Source organism: Theropithecus gelada, chromosome 9, assembly GCF_003255815.1.
Source record: "Theropithecus gelada isolate Dixy chromosome 9, Tgel_1.0, whole genome shotgun sequence".
Lineage (NCBI taxonomy): Eukaryota > Metazoa > Chordata > Mammalia > Primates > Cercopithecidae > Theropithecus > Theropithecus gelada.
In genome coordinates, this window is record NC_037677.1 from 33258693 (window position 1) to 33276324 (window position 17632).

General features: G+C 43.6%; 1 protein-coding gene across 3 annotated transcripts in view; it reads right to left on the reverse strand.

Moving 5' to 3' along the window:
• PTER (phosphotriesterase related) overlaps nucleotides 1-16391 on the reverse strand; it is a 77198-nt gene extending 60807 nt beyond the window's left edge. For all 3 annotated transcript variants that reach the window (XM_025397644.1, XM_025397643.1, XM_025397642.1), the window contains exon 1: nucleotides 16287-16391. The gene's annotated coding sequence lies outside the window, so the exon portion shown is untranslated. The remainder of the gene's footprint in view (nucleotides 1-16286) is intronic.
• Nucleotides 16392-17632: the final 1241 nt, after the last annotated feature.

Below are 17632 nucleotides of genomic sequence, written 5' to 3' on the forward strand. Positions count from 1 at the left end.
AAGAGGAAGAAAAGCTAAAACTTCACCAACTGCAAAAATGTGACAAAGCTGATATTCCAGGAGCATGTATTTGGGCCACTTAGTCTGAGGACCTCAGTTTTCTCATTAATAAAACAAAGGAGTTGAACAAAGTGATTTCTGAGCTTCCTTCCAGATACAAGTTGTATGAGTGTATGTGAAGAGATGTTACATGGGCTGTAAATGACCTCCCCAGAAGCTTCTCCATTTGTTCACATCTGTTTAAACATTAAACGAGGTGGGGATATATGTATAGTAGAAAATCAGACAGGCCATTTTGTTACAAGGAATGTGAAACCTATTGATATCTTTCTCGATATGAATTCTTTTTCTGATGTCCCATTAGGCAAACCATACTTAAATGAACCATATTCTAGTATTTACTTTACTATAAACTTAGTATAAACAACAGATTATTACAAACAGATGCATGAAATAAAAATACCTCACAACCCAGAAGTTCCAGATTGTTAATTATTTATTATCATTCTTCATACTGCTTGTGAGTAAGAATAGAGGCACAAGTATAAAATAATGGTGTCTTTATAGTAGCCCTCAGATACATGATGCTGACTGCCTAAGCAACTGAAAACGGTTGGCTATAGCCCAAACAAAAGTTTATAAAATCCACTATCTAGGCATATACGTATATATGTGTGTGTGTGTCTATATATATATAAAATATATATGTATATATGTGTGTGTATCTATATATATATACACAGTTTTTAGTTTCCAATAATCACAACACAACTACAGAAACTACTCTGAAACTTTCGTGCCCACTTGACCAGGAATAATTTTATTCTTTAGTGGATGGCGAAATAAGTGTTTTTTTTAAAAAAAAAAAATCAATAACCTGGCCAGGTGCAGTGGCTCACATCTATAATCCCAGCACTTTGGGAGGCTGAGGCAGAAGAATCACCTGAGCTCAGGAATTCAAGATCTGCCTGGGCCACATAGTAAGACTCCACCTGGGCAACATAGTGAGACCTCACCTCTATTATAAAAAATAAGAAGAAATCGCTGGACACAGTGGCTCACGCCTGTAATCCCAGTAATTTGGGAGGCCGAGGCAGGCAGATCACTTGAGGTCAGGAGTTTGAGATCAGCCTGGGCAATATGGTGAAACTCCATCTCTAAAAAAGTACAAAAATGAGCTAGGTGTGAGGGCATGCCTGTAATCCCACCTACTTGGGAGGCTGAGGCAGGAGAATCACTTGAACCTGGGTGGCAAAGGTTGCAGTGAGCCAAGATCATGCCACCGCACTCCAGCCTGGGTGACAGAGCAAGACACTGTCTCAAAATAATAAGAACAATAATAATAAATGAGGAAGAAGCAGAAGTAGAAGAAGAAGAGGAAGAGGAAGGAGAAGAAGGAGAACCAGCAGCAGCAGCAGGAGAAGATGGAAGAAGAGGAAGAAGGAGGAGGAGGAGGAAGACGAGAGAAAACAAAAAGTCATAGCTGGGCGCAGTAGTTCACGCCTGTAAATCTCAGCACTTTGGGAGGCTTAGGCAGATGGATTATTTGATGTCAGGAGTTCAGGACCAGCCTGACCAACATAGTAAAACCCCACCTCTACTAAAAATACAAAAATTAGCTGAGCGTGGTTGTGCACACCTGTAGTCCTAGCTACTCGGGAGGCTGAGGCAAGAGAACTGCTTGAGCCTGAGAGGTGGAGGTTGCAATGAGCCGAGATCACACCACTGCACTCCAGCCTGGGTGGTGTGTGTGTGTGTGTGTGTGTGTGTGTGTATTTATATAAATTATATATATCCCACTGGTGGTTCAAACTGATTTTAGGTGATATATGGGCATTTGAAACTTTTTTAAACAAGTTTTTATTTATTTTAATGTGTTTTAGAAAAAATAAAGCAATAAACATTGCAAGCCTGTGATTTCATAGATATTATTGCTTAGGATGGAGCTAAAGTAAAAAAGTGGATTGGTTTAAAGAAAAACTATAAGTAATTAGTGGTAAAGGTAGTACACAGGCATAGCAAACACTCTGGAAGATGATACAAGCATAAATCAAGTTTCACAAGAACTGATGAAAATTATACTGAGTTTCCAAAAATTAAAGGGCTTAGCAACATCTCCACAATGTCTTGTAACGAATTCATTTTATTTCATCTGTTAAAGAACTAACTCCTTTTCTGGGGGTAATAACCCTCCCAACACATCAGATATATAGCTTTGACTTCTAATTAGGCAGAGAAAGCTATTATCCAATTTTATTTATTTATTTTTGAGATGGAGTCTCACTCTGTTGCACAGGCTGGAGTGCAGTGGCACAATCTTGGCTTACTGCAACCTCTGCTCCTGGGTTCAAGCGATTCTCCTGCCTCAGCCTCCCGAGTAGCTGGGATTACAGGAGCGCACCACCACATCCGGCTACTTTTTTTTGTATTTTTAGTAGAGACAGGGTTTTGTAATGTTGGCCAGGCTGGTCTCGAACTCCTGATCTCAAGTGATCCACCCGCCTTGGCCTCTCAAAATGCTAGGACTACAGGCGTGAGCCACCATGCCCGGCCTATTATCCGATTTTAACTCTTAAACCTTATGATGGTTAATATTGAGTGTCGACTTGATTGGATTGAAGGATGCAATGTATAGTTCCTGAGTATGTCTGTGAGGGTGTTGGCAAAGGAGATTTAACATTTGAGTCAGTGGACAGGGAGTGGCAGACCCAGCTTCAATCTGGGTGGGCACCATCTAAGCAGCTGCCAGTGTGGCTAGAGTAAAGCAGGCAGGAGAAGATGAAACAACAGGCTTGCTGAGCCTTCTGGACTTCATCTTTCTCCCATGCTGGAGGCTTTCTGTCCTCAAACATTAGACTCCAAGTTCTTCAGCTTTTGGACTCTTGGACTTACACCAGTGGTTTACCAGGGGCTCTTGGGAGTCACCACTTGGTTAAGCTTACAATAACCCACTGTCATTCTCCAAGATCTGTCTATCTTCTGCACAGGCCAAATAGGAGAGTTGAACAGGGATCTGGTGGGAATCACTACCCTTGTGTCTTTCAAGTCCTTCATGGTGGCACTAATCTCTGCAGTCCTTCCAGGGATGTGATACTGTTTTTGATTTACTATTTTTCTAGGTAGAGGCAGCTCTAATGGCTTCTATTTGGTCTTTCCCAGCATAGTAGCCCTCACTCTACCAGTCAGGGAGCCACTGTGGGGATTCTGCCAGGTGCTAAGTATGTTTATGCCAATTATGCATTCTGGCACTAGGGAAATGACCACATGATGAGTCCTGGGACCCACTGGACCCACTGTCAGTCAGACCTGAGCTAAAACTCTATTAAAAAATGCTCTTCCAGCTACTCTTGGATAAGGGTTTCAACAATAATTTTCTTTTTTTTTAGATGGAGTCTCACTCACTCTGTCACCCAGGCTACAGTGCAGTGGCACAATCTTGGCTCACTGCAACCGCCGCCTCTTTGCTTCTGCTGTCCATTATGGTAACGATGCCCACCTTGTCTTTGATGGTTGAGTGTCGCCACTTGGCCTCTGCCATCTTGGGATCCAATTATTCCCACTGCATTTAAATTTTGTAGTTGACTGACTGTGGTTCCCACTGTAAGATCTGGCACACAAAGAAGAGCAATCACAGAGCTCTTCAAGGATGCAGGTGCTCCTCTCACAAATCTCTTCCACAAGGTATTGGTGAAGGACATCTTCTGGGCCCTCCCAGCTGGAATGGGTAGGTCTAAAGTGACTAATCCACTCTAGCATCTTAATCTCCCTAAGCCCTTGGATCCCTTCCTCTACATTAAACCAAGGGAAATCTGGCATTTCTAGCTCACACACAGTGGGTCATCTTTTGTTCCACACTTCAGCTAACCAAACAAATAAACTATTAGAACCTTTTCTAACTCCCTGAGTTGCAACATTAAATGCAGAATCCCTGCTTTGTGGGCCCAAATCAGTAAGTTCAGCCTGACCCAGCGTTATGTTCCATCCACCATTGTCTCACACCCTTAATATCCATTCCCATGCTTGTTCTCCAGATTTCTGCCTATATAAATCAGAAAACTAAAGCAATTCTTTTGGAGTGTAGTGCACCTCCTTGTGGGTCATACTCTGAACCTCATCACTAGGGGCCTGCTGGGGCCTTAGTCTAGTTATATATCTAGAAGCAAATGGGTTTTGGGAGTGGGTCCTGAGGAGAATCAACATTGTCTTGCCTGGCAACTGCCTCAGGAGAGGCCATCATCACTGTTGCCTCAGGTAGTGTATGGTTAATCTCCTCAGACAAAGGGGGAAAGGCTGTTGGCAGCATGGGTGGAAGAGGGAATGTTGCCACCACTGGGGATGGGGAAGCTGTTTCCTCTGGTTAAAAAAAAAAAGAAGGCTCATAAGAGTTTACAAGCTCAGTGTCCCCAGTTTCATCTGGGTCTTCCCACACGTCCCCATTCCAAGTTGCTGGGTCCCATTCTTTTCCAGTCAATGCCCTCACTTTGACAGCAGACATCTAATGAGACTGAGCTCCACCTTTCATTGCAGGTCAGCCACTCACATGATAAGAGGTTGTGTCTGATTTTCCACAATTTGAGCCCTTTGTCTACAGGAGATAAGACTCTCCCTCAGGGCAATCTTAGAAGCCTTGAGGCTCAGTATGTGCTTCTGGAGCTGGAAGTTCGAATCCTTGAACTCGTTTATCCTTTGCTGCCTTTACTTTGTCCAGTGAACTTAGTAGTAACCAACCAACTTTATTATATTCCTTTATTCTCCACATATGGTCAAAGGTATTATGTACGGAGTCACTAAACCCCTTGCCCCTCACGAGTGGTGAATCAGGAGTGTCAAATGCATCTCTTTTGCATAACTCTTTAAACAGTTCACACTAAGGACTATCAGCGTTCTCCATACTATTAGAAGTAGAGTACTTAGCATTTTTGGATGTCATCAGATTAAGCACTCAACTCTAGAAACCCCAAAATGAACTAAAGAACTCCATCCTTTTTAAACTCCAGCCCGTTTACCAAGTGACCTGAAAGGCTGCCAGTTTTGAATGGGGTCCAGAACAGGAGAAGTCTCTGCAACAGGTCCAGGTTACTGTGCTAGCTGCCCCGCCACTTGGGCCATATGACCCAGCAGATCCAACGATGCTTGGGGTGTCAGTGGCAGATAGGGATGCTGTTTGAAGCCTTTGGCAGGCCCCCATAGGTGAATCACAGCAGAGGCTTCAAAGATTTTGGAGCAAGGTCCTGCCATCCTCTGCAGATAACTAGTGTCCTTTTGAGAGACAGCTCTTGGCCTGTTACTGGGCTTTGGTAGAAACAGAACGTTTAACTATGGGTCATCAAGTCACTATGTGGCCTGAACTGCTTATCATGAACTGGGTGCTTTCTGACCCATCTAGCCAGAAAACAGGGTGGGCACAGCAGCATTCCATCATCAAATGGAAGTGGTATAAAAGTGATCAGGCTTGAACAGGTCCTGAAGACACAAGTAAGCTACATGAGGAAGTAGCTCAAATGCCCATGGTCTCCACTCCTGCCTTCTCTCCCCAGCCTGCACCAAGGGCCTCATGGGGAGTTCCCTATGATCAGTTGACAGAGGAAGAGAAGACTAGGGTCTGGTTCACAGGTGGTTCTGCCCATTATGCAGGCATGAATATATGCAGGCATATATATAAATATAATGTATAGTGTAAAGAATATGGACCAAGACCTTATAGTCAGAGATAGTATAGCCACTTACAAAGCTTTCCAATATTTACAGATAAAAACTCTAAAATTTAATACATCATTCTTTGTATAGAAACAACTCATAAAAAATTGTCCTTAATGCTAATGTGAAATCGTTATGTAATATAGTAATAATGAATGTAAACCTATTTTGACCAAAGTATTACTAACACAAAAATAAAAACAGAGAAGTGAAAACAGGTTAACAAAAAAACTGGTGTCACTACATAATGCATTACGAAAATTCCACATAAAAAATATTTTACAGGCTTAGTGCAGGGGCTTACACCTGTAATCTTAGCGCTTTGGGAGGTTGTGGCCGGAGGATCACTTGAGGCCAAGAGTTCAAGACATTGAACTGAGCAACATAGTGAGAACTTATCTCTACAAAAGTAAAAAAAAAAAAAAAAAAAAAAAAAAAAAAAAAATTAGGTGTGGTGGCATGCACCTGTAGTCTCAGGTATTTGAGAGGCTGAGGTGGGACGATCACTTGAGCCCAGTAGTTCAAGGCTGCAGTGAGCTATGATGGCACCACTGCACTCCAGTCTGGGCGACAGAGCAAGACTCTGACTCAAAAAAAATAGAAAAAAAGGTCAGGTATGGTGTCTCATGCCTGTAATCCCAGCACTCCTGGCCAACATGGCAAAACCCTGTCTCTACTAAAAATACAAAAATTAGCTGGGCATGGTGGCGCACGCCTGTAATCCCAGTTCCTCGGGAGGCTGAGGCATGAGAATTGCTTGAATCCAGGAGGCAGAGGTTACAGTGAGCCAAGATCGCACCACTGCACTCCAGCTGAGGCAATAGAGGGAGACCCTGTCTCAAAAAAAAAAGAAAAAAAGACAAAAAAATCTTTTACAATCTTGATGGTCTATCAAAATAAAAGAGAAAGAATTTTAAAATTAAGCCTTTTGACCTCACCATGGCAACAATAACTAGCAGCAACGGTCCATGAAATGTTTCTACTGCTAAGAAACTGTATGTGTTCTTTAATATATATAACAAATCTAATAATTAAATTCAATACACAAATAGAACTACGTAGAATCCTCATGGAGAATATTTTAAACTTGAACTTTTAGCTTGAAATATTTTGATCTCTCTATCCAACTACAGTAACAGGCAAAGAATGAAAAGATAACACTTGGGAGGAATGAACATCAACAAGGGGCCCTGCACCAACATGGTGAAAACACGTCTCTAGTAAAAATACAAAAAATTAGACAGGCATTGTGGCGCACGCCTTTAATCTCAACTATTCAGGAAGCTGAGGCACAAGAATCGCTTGAACCTGGGAGGCGGAGGTTGCAGTTAGCGGAGATCACACTGCTACACTCCAGCCTCGGCGACAAACCAACTCTGTCTCAAAAAAAAAAAAGGTGGGGCGGTGGCATGCATTGTGCATCTATTTGTAAGAGCCTTCTCCCCACCCCCAAACATTCAAGATCAACTATGGCTGCAAGTCAAAGTCTCAGTAATGTCAGTATTTGAAATAGCAAATTCTTTACCACTTATGCACTGAGCTGCTCCGAAATATTTGGCACACAAGAGAAAGAGGAACACTCTTGAAGATGCACTTTACTAAATGATAACGGGGCAAACGCAAAGCAGCACCGAAGCAAAAGGGAATCATTTACATTAGGCCTGACACTTATGCAGAAATGTGAGCGAGACTCACAGGCCCAGGACAACTTTTAATCCTAGATATGGAGGTTGAGAGGACTTGGATGGTCTTTGGCCATGCCATCCCCTCAGGAGGCAGTGTCCTCTGAAGAACACCCAGGACAGAGCGTGGCTTCCTTGGTGTCAGCCTGTCGGATCCTTCCTCCAACAGCAGGGAATGTTTTTAGAGAAGGTATTGGGCAGAAGGCACTAGGCACGCATGGTGCATCGGTGCATCGGAGGCAAGTGGCCTCTTTGTAAGTTTCTGTGTTCACTGAATTTGCAACATGGCTAATAGGCTCTGAAATCAAAGACTGAACTTGGAGACACTGCAGCCTGAGAGCCTGGGAAACGCTAACTAGGAGAAAGGCACTGACTCATGGAAGTAATAGACATGTCATATGTCAGAGAAGGATAAATAAAAACATGTCTCAAATAATCTAGGCCAAAACTAGGAAAGATGCTCTTCCAGCTACTCTTGGATAAGGGTTTCAATAATAATTTTTTTTTTTTTTTTTTGAGACGGAATCTCACTCACTCTGTCACCCAGGCTAGAGTGCAGTGGTGTGCTCTCAGCTCACTGCAACCTCCACCTCCCAGGTTCAAGCCATTCTCCTGCCTCAGCCTCCTGAGTAGCCAGGATTACAGGCATAAGCCACCACGCCCAGCCTCAACAATACTTTTCTACAGAGGGATTGGTAGTTAAAACCATACTGAACTTACTATTGTCTAACATAGGCATGCATACCTCATTTAATCTGTCCCTTATGTAGGTATCGAATTTTGCATCACAGGAAGCCATATATTTCATTCATTTATTCTCCTTTTTAAAAAATAACTTTTATTTAAACTTTTTAACATGGACATTCTCAAAAATTCACAAATGTAGAGAGTGTAGTAGAGTGAACCCCTACGCATCCATCACATAGCTTCAACAATACATTTCCACTTAAAACAGTTTTAAAGGGAAAAGTGTTTTACAGCCCATTCAAAACCCCAAGTTTTACCTATATACTCTTATATACCCACGTAATGACCCTCTAATATTTCTGACTACCAATTTACTACAAAAGATTTTTTAAGGATAAAAAAACCCCCCTATTATTCTATTCTGAAGGACCATTGTAAAAGCTCATCAGAATAAAAGACAGCATGCATTATAGATATGGACAGATAATGTCAAACTGAGGCCTTCTGTGCCTTCACATTCCCCAATATTTCTTTGAATATAAGAGCTTTGCTAGCTGGGTGTGGTGGCTCATGCCTGTAATCCCAGCATTTTGGGAGGCCAAGGCGGGAGGATCACTTGAGCCTTGGAGTTGAAGACCAGCCTGGGCAACAGAGTGAGACTCCATCTCTACAAACAATTTTTTTTAAATTAACCAGGCGTATCCCTGTGCCAGGAGCCAACCTGGTCCTCCCAAAGGGTAGCACCCCAGCGAAAACAAAAGCAAGAGAATAAAGTTCCCTGTAGGTCCTCTGTCCAAAAAAAAAAATTAACCAGGCATGGTGCTGAGCACCTGTAATCTAGCTACTCAGGAGGATCACTTTAGCCCAGAAGCTCAAGTGAGCTATGATCACCGCCACACTCAAGCCTGGGTGACAGAGCAAGACATTGTCTCAAAAAAAAAAAAGGAAAGAGGCTGGGTGCAGTGGCTCATGCCTGTAATCCCAGCACTTTGGGAGGCTGAGGCGGGTAGATCACGAGGTCAAGAGACTGAGACCATCCTGGCCAACATGATGAAACTCTGTCTCTACTAAAAATATAAAAGTTAGCTGGGCATGGTAGCACATGCCTGTAGTCCCAGCTACTCGGGAGGCTGAGGCAGGAGAATCGCTTGAACTCGGGAGGCGGAGGTTGCAGTGAGCCTAGATTGCGCCACTGCACTCCAGCCTGGCAACAGAGCGAGACTCTGTCTCACAAAAAAAGAAAAAGAAAAAGAAAAGAAAAGAGCTTTTTTAGCTTCTTAGGCTCACATGTCTTCTCAGAGACCTTTCTGTTTTCAGTTGATAATATCGTGACAATTATAAGACACAACATATTTAAGCAAGATAAGCACAAGATACCTCTTTATAGAAAGAGCAGATAGGACCACAGCATATTCTAGAGATCCTCTTGCCCTTTTTGATGGTACACCTAAGTACATGAACTCATCATAGTAAGTTTCTGATTCGGAGAGGAAATTTTTTGGTAAAAATATCTGCGAGTTGTTATAGCAAATATTTGGATGTTTGTGGTTCAGACTGCAAAGTACGCTTGATTATGTACATTTTTTTCTTAACTGCTTGATGAACTCTATCCAATTCATTTAATAATGTTGCTTCCCTTTTTTACCTAATTCATAAATGTTTAAAGTCACAAGCATTAAGCTCTCCTCCAAGTAATGTTAGTTAAAAAGAAGTTCCTGAACCGAGGACATTCTCCAAAGATGTGTAGTCATCACTTGGAAGGTCAAATTTAACAAAGAAAATAACTCCAAAAACAGTAGTTTCCAAACAGACCATTACTATTGCAGGGAAGCATTTTGGGCTGAATTGTGTCTCCCCTCAAAATTTGTGTGTTGTAGCCCTAACCCTCACCACCTTAGGATGTGGTTATATTTGCAGATAGTCTTTACAGAAGTAATTAAAATGGGGTTTTTAGGGTAGGTTCCAATCCAATAGGACTGGTGTCCCTATAAAAGATCAGTACACAGACATGCACAGAGGGAAGACTGCCATCTGCAAGCCAGAGAGACCTCAGAAGAGGCCAACCCTGCTGACACCTTGATCTGGGACTTCCAGCTGCCAGAACTGTGAGAAAATAAATGTTGTTTAAGTCACCCAGTTTGTGGTATTTTGTGATGGCAGTCTTAGGAAAACAAATATAGAGAGTACTGAAGGTCATCTAATCTAAGCTACAGAAATGGCCCTTAATGACACCTGGGGGCTCTGATTTTTTTTTTTTTTTTTTTTTTTTTTGAGACAGTCTCACTCTGTCACCCAGACTGGTATGCAGTGGCACTATCTTGGCTCACTACAACCTTCACCTCTTGGGTTCAAGCGATTCTCCTGCCTCAGGCTCCTGAGTAGCTGGAATTACAGGCATGTACCTGGCTAATTTTTGTATTTTTAGTAGAGATGGGGTTTCACCATGTTGGCCAGGCTGGTATCGAACTCCTGACCTCAAGTGATCCGCCCGCCTTGGTCTCCCAAAGTGCTAGGATTACAGGCGTGAGACACTGTGCCTGGCCTGCAGGCTCTGAATTCATAAAGTGAGAAGAAAATCTGTCAAAAGAGCTGGCCAGGCACATGCAAGTCAACCTAATGCTTTATTTATTTACTTATTTAATAGAGATGGGGTCTCACTATGTTGCCCAGGCTGGTCTTGAACTCCTGAGCTCAAGCAATCCTCCCGCCTTGGCCTCCCAAAGTGCCAGGATTACAGGCATGAGCCACCGTGCCTGGCCAACCTAACACTTTTAAACAAATTCTGATGACAATCAGATGACAGCTCAGGGTATGGGCTCTGACCAAATAAATCTTTATTTCAATTACTCAATTACATGGTCTGGCTTTATCTGTCCTCCAAACTGTTAGAGAGCAAGACTGATATTTTTAACCTTTCAGATACGCAAGGAATGTAGGAGATGAGACATGTTGAACTGTGAAGGCATAAACATAAGATAACCTTGAAAATTTATGAAAATTTTAAAAATATTTTAAAAAATCAACACAAATAATTTTGAAAATAGTAAGCCACATCAGGAAAGAAATTTTGTGGGTACACAATAACACAAGGATTTTGTGGTCGCAGTGGGCTTTCAGTTACACAAAAGAGCATGAAATTTACAATATTTACCAACATTCTCTTCAAAGTGCTTTTCAGACACCAAATAATTACCCAATTAAACCATTGCAAGATAAGCTGCTATTACTCTGAATTTAGTGAAAAGAACTAATAATTATTCTTTTAACAGTTTCTGTGAAGAAAGAACTCAATGTTTACCATATACAAGTGAGGACATCCCACCCTTTTAATGAGTAGGGACAGGGAAAAAAAAAGGCTGATTATGTAAGTGAATTCAGTGGAGGACAGAGATGACTAAGAACCACAATCTGTGAAAACAGAGAATTTAATATGTAAAGCAGAGACCACCACTGGCAAAAGGCTATTTATGAATATTGCCAATACTTGGCATTGCAGACTGACAATAGGAGATCTTCGGTCACGTCCTGAACAACATAATTCATCACACTAGTGCTTGAGGCAGTCATGTCCAAGCAATTTATCATCATCATATCACTCGCCTGAGTATGAGAGGGGGAGAACTTTGATTGTTAACCTCTAGGGAGACTGGATTTATAGCCAGCATCCCCTAAGAATGCAGCACAGCTCTGCCCAAAGCACAATGCTCCCTGCTTGCCTTCTGTTTAACTCAGAATAAAAGAGTGAACACACTGCCCCCGGGACATTAGCAGCAAAACCTAAGTCTGATACTCTTAGATTCGAAATCAGATAGCCAGGAAATCATATTTAAAGTACTCTTTGAAGCTGCCTGAAAAAAATGTATTAGTCAATGGTAAGTATGGATGATTCATTTCAAATGTCCTTCAGTGACAAAATAATTTCTGAAATGCATCCACTGATAACTGCATTTGGGAAGAATCATCTTTTCACAACTCACCCACGAACATTCCTCTGTATTGGAAAACTTGGAAGTGCACTGAAAATTGTTAAAAATATATAAATTGTGTTTTTCAAAGTAAAAATGAAAGTCTTGATTCCTATCCCTTCCAGGCATAGAACCTTAACCTATTTTACACTTTAACTCGGTCTGCCCTTACAGAATGTAATTAAACATCTAAATGTCATTTTTGCCACTTTTGATTAAAATCACAAAGCAGACTGGAGCATGATGGGAACAGCACACCTGCCATCTCCCACACAGTAAAAGGAGCATGATTCATAGGACAAGCCTCTTTCAAGGCCCTCCCCGCAGCTCCCAAGGTATCTGGTAAACCAGAGCCAGAAATCCCCACATACACGCAGCTTATCTGATAATACTCATTACGCAGGCTTGACCAGGCTAGGCCACAGTAACACACAAATCCCCAAATCTCAGGGTCTGAACACAACAAAAGTTTATTTCTAGCTCATCATATATGTCTAACACAGGAAGGCAGGGGGCTCTGCTCATTGTCCTCTTTCTATGACCCGGGCTGAGACTGCTGCCTCTATCTGGATGGTCACTGTGGCGGAGGGAAAGTGATTGTGACACATCTTTCACTGGCTCTTAACACACTTTTACCTGGAAGTGACACAGGTCACTCCACTTGTGTTTCATTAGCCAAACAAGTCACATGGACATACCTGCCTGGAAGGAGACAGGGAAACGGCTGACACAGCTCTCACGCTGAGCAGGCAGAGAGGTATTTGTACTCAGGCGGTTATTGTTTTGACAAAATAGGTAGAACCACAGAGCCAGTTTATGCCAAATGGAACCAGATATTTTATTTTTCTTATTCTTTCTTTTTTTTTTTTTTTATTAAGAGATGATGTCTATGAATGAGAAGCCTTTTGTTATAAAAGTGTTATTAAGGGCCGGGCTTAGTGGCTCATGCCTGTAATCCCAGTACTTCGAGAGGCTGAGGCAAGTGTATAACCTGAGGTCAGGAGTTCAAGACCAGCCTGATCAACATGATGAAACTCCGCCTCTACCAAAAATACAAAAAAATTAGCTGGGCATGGTAGTGCGTGCCTGTAGTTCCAGCTACTTGGGAGGTTGAGGCAGGAGAATCACTTAAACCTGGGAGGCAGAGGTTGCAGTGAGCCAAGATAGCGCCACTACACTCCAGTCTGGGCAATAGAGTGAGACCCTGCCACAAAAAAAAAAAAAAAAAAAAAAAAAAAAAAAGAAATCTTATTAGGAAAACCTGGACCACTGTAAATACACTAGAAAGAATAGCTAAAGAAAACAGAACAAAGCCACATTCGATGTATGAAAAAATATTCAACAACTATCTCAGTCAAGTTCCTAGGGATACTGAGCAGACTAGAGCTTGATCAGAAATTCTCAGTATTGTTACTATATGGCTTACTAGGGTATTTAATAGATTTGAAGTTGGCTGGGTGCCGTGGCTCACGCCTGTAATCTCAACAGTTTGGAAGGCAGAGGTGGGAAGATCACTTGAGCCCAGGTGTTCAAGACCAGCCTGGGCAACAAAACAAGACCCCCATCTCTATAAAAATAAATAAACAAATAAATATTTTAAAAAGAAGGTATTTGAGGATAAACATTCCTCCTGTATGAACACTTCAAAGCACATGGAAGCAAAGGTGGACGTTTACCAAGCTCCTCTCATGGTATACAGTTCATCATTTTGTCTTTAAGCTTAAATCCGAGAGCAAGCTCTAAAACCCTTGGATCAGGGCTGCTTACTCAACTTAAAATAGTCACAGGGATGCTATGGCCAAGCCCTGGCACTGAGTACAGTCATGTACTTCTCCAGATTCTAAATGATCTATTTTTGTGTTCTCTTGCTCTCTGCTTCTATTTGGCTCAAAATTTACTGACACTTCAAAGGATATTAAATTGCATTTTTTTTTTTCAGAAATGCTTCTCACTTTAGCCATATTCAAGGTATTTTCTGTCCTTCACAGGGAAGGGGAAATTTGCCCAGTGAAACTGATCTTTCTGTAAGTCCTTCCAGAAGAGCCACTGTCCTGATTTTCCTCCGGTCTCACTAGCCACCTTCTGGCTGGATCCTCCCCTGCTGACCTCTAAAATACACATTTACTGATTTTTGATTGAATAAACAGACTCTTCCTGACTACCTTGTAATTTCAGCAGCAAATATGACCCAAAATTGGAAGACCTCTGAATCTATTCTGGTTTGAGGGCTGTCCAATTAAAACGGAAAAAAACTGGCCTAAAATATCATTAAATGGTAAAATCAGGATCTTACCTTCATAAATCCATAGATTATTAGATCCACTATAGACTTAGAGACCACTTAACTTTTTTTTTTTTTTGAGACAGAGTCATACTCTGTCACCCAGGCTGGAGTGCAGTGGTGTGATCTCAGCTCACAGCCACCTCTGCCTCCCATATTCGAGCAATTCTCCTGCCTCAGCCTCTCGAGTAGCTGGGATTACAGGCACACCCACCACCATGCCAGGCTGATTTTTTGTAGAAAAGGGGTTTCACCATGTTGGCCAGGCTGGTCTCAAACTCCTAGCCTCAAGCGATCCACCTGCCTCACCCTCCCAAAGTGCCGCGATTACAGGTGTGAGCCACCGTGCCTGGCCTGAGACCACTTACCTTAATGTGTCTAGAAAACATAGGCAGGCCAGGCACAGTGGCTCACACCTGTAATCCTAGCACTATGGGAGGCTGAGGCAGCCAGATCACTTGAGCCCGGGAGTTTGACACCAACATGGGCAAAATGGCAGAACCCCATCTCTACCAAAAACACAAAAAATAAAGTAGAAAATAAAAACAAGCCGGGCACGGTGGTGTGCACCTGCGGGAGATTGAGCTGGAAGGATCACTTGAACCGGGGAAGTGAAGGTTGCAGTGAGCTGTGATAGCACCATTGCACTCCAGCTTCAGTGAAAGAGTGAGACCTAGTCTTAAAAAGCAAAAGAGGCTGGGCGCGGTGGCTTACTCCTGTAATCCCAGCACTTTGGGAGGCCGAGGTGGGTGAATCACGAGGTCAGGAGTTCAGGATCAGCCTGGCCAATATGGTGAAACCCCGTTTCTACCAAAAATACAAAAATTAGCTGTGTGTGGTGGCACACGCCTGTAGTCCCAGCCACTCAGGAGGCTGAGGCAGGAGAATCGCTTGATCCCAGGAGCGGAGGTTGCAGTGAGCCAAGATCGCGCCACTGCACTCCAGCCTGCGCAAGGACGAGACTCGGTCTAAAAAAAAAAAAAAGCAAAAGAAAACCAACTTGTCGAAAGTCACTGAGCTGGAACCAGAACTAGAATAGGGCTCTACTCATTCTGGGTCCAAAGTTCTTTAAATCAGCAACCCCTCTTACTGCCTATGTAAGGGTATACCTTTAGTTCCTGTTGACTTGTGATGTACAAAGAATGAGGTGGTCTAAGAGTAAGAGCACACAGGCTGTGGAGTCAGAAAGACTCCACCTTTAAACTTTGTTTCCATCTGTAAACTTCCCAGCAGTGTGGCCTAATCTTTCTGTACCCTTAGGTTTGTCGTTATCACTAGAATCCTTCACAGGGCTGCAGACTGGATTAAGCAAGAGTGCACAGGACTCAGACATATGACCGCAGGTGATCAGCTTTTACAAACTGCCAAAAAATATAGACCTGTAATGCCAGCACTTTGGGAGGCCGAGGCAGGCAGACTGATTGAGCCCAGGAGTTCAAAACCAGCCTGGGCAACATGGAGAGCCACTGTCTACAAAAAATACAAAAATTAACCGGGCATGGTGGCACGTGCCTGTAGTCGCAGCTACTCCGGAGGCTCAGGAGGCTGAGACAGGAAGTTCGCTTGAGCTCAGAAGGTCGAGACTGCAGTGAGCTGTGATCGCACCAAATGCACTGTAGCCTGGGCAGCAAAGCGAGACTCCGAATCAAAAAAAAAAAAAAAGCTTATTAAAGGAGGCTTAGCAGGGAATAGCCGCTCCCACCCAGCACAGCTAACCGATGACGGCCCCGGGCATTGCTGTCGAGTCAAAGGGAGCTAGAGCCGCAAGGAACTGGCGCTCTTCGCAACGTCCCTCAAGCACTGAGGGAGAGGCGGCAGGGCCCACGCGCCAGTGGCTTAAAAATCCTTCCTTCCGGCAGGACCCTCGCGCGGAACTCTGCAGCGAACCCCGGCCGCGCGGCCTCCGCCGTCGGGCCCCACTCTTCCTACTGGGCCCACAGTTCCGGCTCCTGCTCTGACTCCTGGGAGCCTTACCTCGGGTACAACGCGCTGCCTTCTCCCCTGGGAACTTCCGCCAGGACAACTTCCCGGGCCTTTTTAGTCTCCCCTCTTCCCTCCCACTTCGCCTTTGGTTCTCTCCCCGCCCCTGGCCCGAGGTCACGCCCTCACCGGGTCCTAGGACACGCCCCGTGGGTCCTAGCCACGCCCTGCCTCTTCGTAGGACACACCCTTCAAACCCTCGCCACGCCCCACCCTGGTCCCGGGCCGTTTCCCGCTGGTCTCTGCCTAGCCACACCCTCCTGCAGGCGCTGTCTGACTGACTGTAGTTGGGCTGAATGAAAAAAATTCGGGGCTAGATCCCCAAACGGAAAGAAACTGTTGCATTTTCCCCAGATCCCAGTTCTCCATAGAACAACAGCCTGGAACAAGGGAGCATTCCGTAGCTCTTTTAGTTTTCCCCAAGAATAAATCGGAGGTGGCGCGCTGGCAATTTGATGTCACAGTGGGTTCTGGATCCTCATGCTGCAAAGGGAGAACTTTGGTTTTGTGTTCCCGCTTGTCACTGTTTCCTGCCCTGGGGCCGCTTCTCTTTAGAATTAGAGTGCGGTGCTAGAGCACTTGAACTGGCCCTGGTGCTTGCTGTGACTGAAATAAACTTAGTGAGTATGTGTGAGTCTGTTGGCAAAACATGATGCTTGGAGCAGCTGCCACAATGAAGAGTCATACCTTTAGGTATTGTAGGGGGCCAAGGGCAAACCTCTTCTTCATCCTCTGAAGGTTTGCTGAAAATCAACTGACAAAAGGCGGTTTTGCAGTAGAAAAGGCATGCAAATATACTTGATCATAGCTTTATGTGACCCAGGAGCCTTCAGAATGAAAACCCAAAGATGTAGGGGAAACAGTCCATTTTTTCTGCTTAGGTTCAACAAAGTATGAACCTCCATGTATTCAGCTGGTGCAAAAGTAATTGCGGTTTTTAATGGCAAAAACAACAATTATTTCTGCACCAACCTAATAGATACTACGATGGCATAAAAAGGGTCTGCTCTAATGCCAATAGACTCAGTGAGCCAGCCCTGTCTGTTTAGATTCTTTTTGGCTTTTCTGTGCAGTGTTCCTTCCTTCTGGGTATAGGGCAGGACCCTTTCTGGAATGGAGGTCTTATGACCTACAGTCAAACAGAGCAGGCCAGAGAATTTCTTTACGGCCAGTTTTGACACAGAAAGGCAGGGGTCACGTAGAGTCAAACTTTTAGGTTTTAGGCTTGGCTTTGGGGATAGGGAGGTTCTGGCTTCTGTGACTCACCTTGCGGAAGAGGGATTCTAGTTTCTAGAATGAGGGACCAGAGGCAGGAGGACATGAGGTTAGAGAGAGCTGCT